This window comes from Zea mays, chromosome 8 (genome assembly GCF_902167145.1).
Source record: "Zea mays cultivar B73 chromosome 8, Zm-B73-REFERENCE-NAM-5.0, whole genome shotgun sequence".
Classification (NCBI taxonomy): domain Eukaryota; kingdom Viridiplantae; phylum Streptophyta; class Magnoliopsida; order Poales; family Poaceae; genus Zea; species Zea mays.
Window position 1 is genome coordinate 25,019,410 of NC_050103.1, and position 6,570 is coordinate 25,025,979.

The window sequence follows — 6,570 nt, forward strand, 5'->3', positions numbered from 1 at the left end:
AACACTAAAGCTTTTGTGGAATTGGGAGAGGATTTGATCACTTGGGTGTGTCTAGAATTGAATGCTAGAGCTCTTGTAAGTAGTTGGAAGGTGGAAAACTTGGATGACTTGAATGTGGGGTGGTTGGGGGTATTTATAACCCCAACCACCAAACTAGCCGTTTGGTGGAGGATGCTGTCGCATGGCGCACCGGACAGTCTGGTGTGCCACCGGACAGTGTCCGGTGCGCCAGCCACATCACCAGGTCGTTGGGTTCCGACCGTTGGAGCTCTGACTTGTGGGCCCGCCTGGCTGTTCGGTGGTGCACCGGACAAGTCCTGTACACTGTCCGGTGTGCCACCCGCGCGTGCACTGCTCCTCTGTGCGCGCTGGTGCACATTTAATGTGTTGCAGTCGACCGTTGGCGCAAAGTAGTCGTTGCTCCGCTGGCTCACCGGACAGTCCGGTGTGCACCGGACATGTCCGGTGAATTATAGCGGAGCGGATTCCCGAAGCTGGCGAGTTCAGAGTCGCTCTCCCCTGGGGCACCGGACACTGTCCGGTGGTGCACTGGACAGTCCGATGAATTATAGCGAAGCGCCTCTAAGAATTCCCGAAGATGAAGAGTTTGGCTTGGAGTCCCCTGGTGCACCGGACACTGTCCGGTGGCACACTGGACAGTCCGGTGCGCCAGACCAGGGCACACTTCGGTTATCCCTTGCTCTCTTGTTGAACCCTATTTCTTGGTCTTTTTATTGGCTGAATGTGAACCTTTGGCACCTGTATAACTTATACACTAGAGCAAACTAGTTAGTCCAATTATTTGTGTTGGGCAATTCAACCACCAAAATCAATTAGGAAAATAAGTGTAAGCCTAATTCCCTTTCAATCTCCCCCTTTTTGGTGATTGATGCCAACACAAACCAAAGCAAATATAGAAGTGCATAGTTGAACTAGTTTGCATAATGTAAGTGCAAAGGTTACTTAGAATTGAGCCAATATGAATACTTATAAGATATGCATGGATTGTTTCTTTTATTTTTAACATTTTGGACCACGCTTGCACCACATGTTTTGTTTTTGCAAATTCTTTTGTAAATTCTTTTCACAGTTCTTTTGCAAATAGTCAAAGGTACATGAATAAGATTTTGCAAAGCATTTTCAAGATTTGAAATGTTCTCCCCTTGTTTCAAATGCTTTTCCTTTGACTAAACAAAACTCCCCCTTAATGAAATCCTCCTCTTAGTGTTCAAGAGGGTTTTAAGATATCGATTTTGAAAATATTACTTTCTCCCCCTTTTGAACACAATAAGATACCAATTTGAAATTTACCAATTGAAAATCATTAGTTTTTTTTAAATTAGGTGGTGGTGCGGTGGTGGTGTGGTCCTTTTGCTTTGGGCTAATACTTTCTCCCCCTTTGGCATGAATTACCAAAAACAGATACTTTGAGTGAAATATAAGCCCTTTTGATAACTACTTTCTCCCCTTTGGCAAATAAAACATATGAGTGAAGATTATACCAAAGACGGAGGGATGCTCGGAGCGACGGCGAAGGATGAGTTATGGAGTGGAGTGGAAGCCTTTGTCTTCGCCGAAAACTCTAATTCCCTTTCAATACACCTATGACTTGGTTTGAAATTCACTTGAAAACACATTAGTCATAGCATATATAAAAGAGACATGATCAAAGGTATATGAATGAGCTATGTGTGCAAATCAACAAAAGAAGTTCCTAGAATCAAGAATATTTAGCTCATGCCTAAGTTTGTTAAAAGTTTGTTCATCAAGTGGCTTGGTAAAGATATCGGCTAATTGATCTTTAGTGTTAATATATGCAATCTCGATATCTCCCTTTTGTTGGTGATCCCTTAGAAAATGATACCGAATGGCTATGTGTTTAGTGCGGCTATGCTCAACGGGATTATCCGCCATGCGGATTGCACTCTCATTATCACATAGAAGAGGGACTTTGGTTAATTTGTAACCATAGTCCCTAAGGGTTTGCCTCATCCAAAGTAGTTGCGCGCAACAATGGCCTGCGGCAATGTACTCAGCTTCGGCGGTAGAAAGAGCTACGGAATTTTGCTTCTTTGAAGCCCAAGACACCAAGGATCTTCCCAAGAACTAGCAAGTCTCCGATGTGCTCTTTCTATTAATTTTACACCCCGCCCAATCGGCATCCGAATAACCAATTAAATCAAAAGTGGATCCCCTAGGATACCAAAGCCCAAACTTAGGAGTATAAACTAAATATCTCAAGATTCGTTTTACGTCCGTAAGGTGAGCTTCCTTAGGGTCGGCTTGGAATATTGCACACATGCATACGGAAAGCATAATATCCGGTCGAGATGCACATAAGTAGAGTAAAGACCCAATCATCGATCGGTATACCTTTTGATCGACGGATTTACCTTCCGTATCGAGGTCGAGATGCCCATTTGTTCCCATGGGTGTCTTGATGGGTTTGGCATCCTTCATTCCAAACTTGCTTAGAATATCTTGAGTATACTTTGTTTGGCTTAGGAAGGTGCCCTCTTGGAGTTGCTTCACTTGAAATCCCAAGAAGTACTTCAACTCCCCCATCATAGACATCTCGAATTTCTGTGTCATGATCCTACTAAACTCTTCACATGTAGATTCGTTAGTAGACCCAAATATAATATCATCAACATAAATTTGGCATACAAACAAACCATTTTCAAGTGTTTTGGTAAAGAGTGTAGGATCGGCCTTTCCGACTTTGAAGCCATTAGTGATAAGGAAATCTCTAAGGCATTCATACCATGCTCTTGGGGCTTGCTTGAGCCCATAAAGTGCCTTAGAGAGTTTATAGACATGGTTAGGGTACTCACTATCTTCAAAGTCGGGAGGTTGCTCAACATAGACCTCTTCTTTGATTGGTCCATTGAGGAAGGCACTCTTCACGTCCATTTGATAAAGCTTGAAGCCATGGTAAGTAGCATACGAATTTACTCAAGCCTAGCTACAGGTGCATAGGTTTCACCGAAATCCAAACCTTCGACTTGGGAGTATCCCTTGGCCACAAGTCGAGCTTTGTTCCTTGTCACCACACCATGCTCGTCTTGCTTGTTGCAGAAGACCCATTTGGTTCCTACAACATTTTGGTTAGGACGTGGAACCAAATGCCATACCTCGTTCCTAGTGAAGTTGTTGAGCTCCTCTTGCATCGCCACCACCCAATCCGAATCTTGTAGTGCTTCCTCTACCCTGTGTGGCTCAATAGAGGAAACAAAAGAGTAATATTCACAAAAATGTGCAACACGAGATCTAGTGGTTACCCCCTTGTGAATGTCGCCGAGGATGGTGTCGACGGGGTGATCTCGTTGGATTGCTTGGTGGACTCTTGGGTGTGGTGGCCTTGGTTCTTCATCCTCCTTGTCTTGAGCATTTGCATCTCCCCCTTGATCATTGCCGTCATCTTGATGTGGCTTATCTTGTTGATCTTCTCCTTCATCAACTTGAGCCTCATCCTTATTTTGAATTTGTGGAGATGCTTGCGTGGAGAAGGATGGTTGATCTTGTGCATTTGGAGGCTCTTCGGATTCCTTAGGACACACATCCCCAATGGACATGTTCCTTAGCGCGATGCACAGAGCCTCTTCATCACCTATCTCATCAAGATCAACTTGCTCTACTTGAGAGCCGTTAGTCTCATCAAACACAACGTCACAAGAAACTTCAACTTGTCCAGAGGACTTGTTAAAGACTCTATATGCCCTTGTGTTTGAATCATATCCTAGTAAAAAGCCTTCTACAGTCTTAGGAGCAAATTTGGATTTTCTTCCTCTTTTAACAAGAATAAAACATTTGCTACCAAAGACTCTAAAATATGAAATGTTGGGCTTTTTACCGGTTAGGAGTTCATATGATGTCTTCTTGAGGATTTGGTGTAGATATAACCGGTTGATGGCGTAGCAAGCGGTGTTGACCGCCTTGGCCCAAAACCGATCCGAAGTCTTGTACTCATCAAGCATGGTTCTTGCCATGTCCAATAGAGTTCGATTCTTCCTCTCCATTACACCATTTTGTTGTGGCGTGTAAAGAGAAGAGAACTCATGCTTGATGCCCTCCTCCTCAAGGAAGCCTTCAATTTGAGAGTTCTTGAACTCTGTTCCGTTGTCGCTTCTAATTTTCTTGATCCTTAAGCCGAACTCGTTTTGAGCTCGTCTCAAGAATCCCTTTAAAGTATCTTGGGTATGAGATTTTTCCTGCAAAAAGAACACCCAAGTGAAGCGAGAATAATCATCCACAATAACTAGACAGTACTTACTCCCGCTGATGCTTATGTAAGCTATCGGGTCGAATAGATCCATGTGTAGGAGCTCCAGTGGCCTGTCAGTCGTCATGATGTTCTTGTGCGGATGATGAGCACCAACTTGCTTCCCTGCCTGGCATGCGCTACAAATCCTGTCTTTCTCAAAATGAACATTTGTTAATCCTAAAATGTGCTCTCCCTTTAGAAGCTTATGAAGATTCTTCATCCCAACATGTGCTAGTCGGCGATGCCAGAGCCAGCCCATGTTAGTCTTAGCAATTAAGCAAGTGTCGAGTTCAGCTCTATCAAAATTTACTAAGTATAGCTGACCCTCTAACACTCCCTTAAATGCTATTGAATCATCACTTCTTCTAAAGACAGTGACACCTACATCAGTAAATAGACAGTTGTAGCCCATTTTGCATAATTGAGAGACGGAAAGCAAATTGTAATCTAAAGAGTCTACAAGAAAAACATTGGAAATAGAATGGTCAGGTGAAATAGCAATTTTACCCAGTCCTTTGACCAAACCTTGATTTCCATCCCCGAATGTGATAGCTCGTTGGGGATCTTGGTTTTTCTCGTAGGAGGAGAACATCTTCTTCTCCCCTGTCATGTGGTTTGTGCACCCGCTGTCGATTACCCAGCTTGAGCCCCCGGATGCATAAACCTACAAAACAAGTTTAGTTCTTGACTTTAGGTACCCAAATGGTTTTGGGTCCTTTGGCATTAGACACAAGAACTTTGGGTACCCAAACACAAGTCTTTGACCCCTTGTGCTTGTCCCCAACATACTTGGCAACTATCTTGCCGGATTTGTTAGTTAACACATAAGATGCATCAAAAGTTTTAAATGAAATATCATGATCATTTGATGCACTAGGAGTTTTCTTCTTAGGCAACTTAGCACGGGTTGGTTGCCTAGAACTAGATGTCTCACCCTTATACATAAAAGCATGGTTAGGGCCAGAGTGAGACTTCCTAGAATGAATTCTCCTAATTTTGCTCTCGGGATAACCGACAGGGTATAAAATGTAACCCTCGTTATCCTGAGGCATGGGAGCCTTGCCCTTAACAAAGTTGGACAATTTCTTAGGAGGGGCATTAAGTTTGATATTGCCTCCCTGTTGGAAGCCAATGCCATCCTTAATGCCAGGGCGTCTCCCTTTATAGAGCATGCTTCTAGCAAATTTAAATTTTTCGTTTTCTAAGTCATGCTCGGCAATTTTAGCATCTAAGTTTGCTATATGATCATTTTGTTGTTTAATTAAAGCCATGTGATCATGAATAGCATCAATGTTAACATCTCTACATCTAGTGCAAATAGTGACATGCTCAGTGGTGGATGTAGAGGGTTTGCAAGAATTAAGTTCAACAATCTTAGCACGCAATATATCATTTTTATCTCTAAGATCGGAAATTGTAACATTGCAAACATCTAGTTCTTTAGCCTTAGCAAGCAATTCGTCATTCTCAATCCTAAGGCTAGCAAGAGATTTGTTCAATTCTTCAATCTTAGCAAGCAAATCAACATTATCATCTCTAAGATTGGGAATTGAAACATTACAAGCATTTGATTCAACCTTAGCAATTAAACTAGCATTTTCATTTCTAAGGTTGTCAATAGTCTCATGGCAAGTGCTTAGCTCACTAGAAAGTTTTTCACATTTCAATACTTCTAGAGCGTAAGCATTTTTAACCTTAACATGCTTCTTGTTTTCTTTATTAAGGAAGTCCTCTTGGGTGTCCAAGAGATCATCCTTCTCATGGATAGCACTAATCAATTCATTTAGTTTTTCTTTTTGTTGCATGTTGAGGTTGGCAAAAAGAGTACGTAAATTATCTTCCTCGTCACTAGCATTATCATCGCTAGAGGACTCATATATAGTGGAGGATTTGGATTTAACCTTTTTCTTTTTGCCGTCCTTTGCCATAAGGCACTTGTGGCCGACGTTGGTGAAGAGAAGGCCCTTGTTGATGGCGATGTTGGCGGCGTCCTCGTCGGAGGAGGAGTCGGAGGAGCTCTCGTCCGAGTCCCACTCGTGGCATACATGGGCGTCGCCACCCTTCTTCTTGTAGTATTTCTTCTTCTCCTTTCTTCTCCCCTTCTTGTCGTCGCCACTGTCACTGTCACTAGAAATAGGACATTTTACTATAAAGTGACCGGGCTTACCACACTTGTAGCACACTTTCTTCGAGCGGGGCTTGTAATCTTTCCCCCTCCTTTGCTTGAGGATTTGGCGGAAGCTCTTGATGACGAGCGCCATTTCCTCGTTGTCGAGCTTGGAGGCGTCGATGGGTGTTCTACTCGA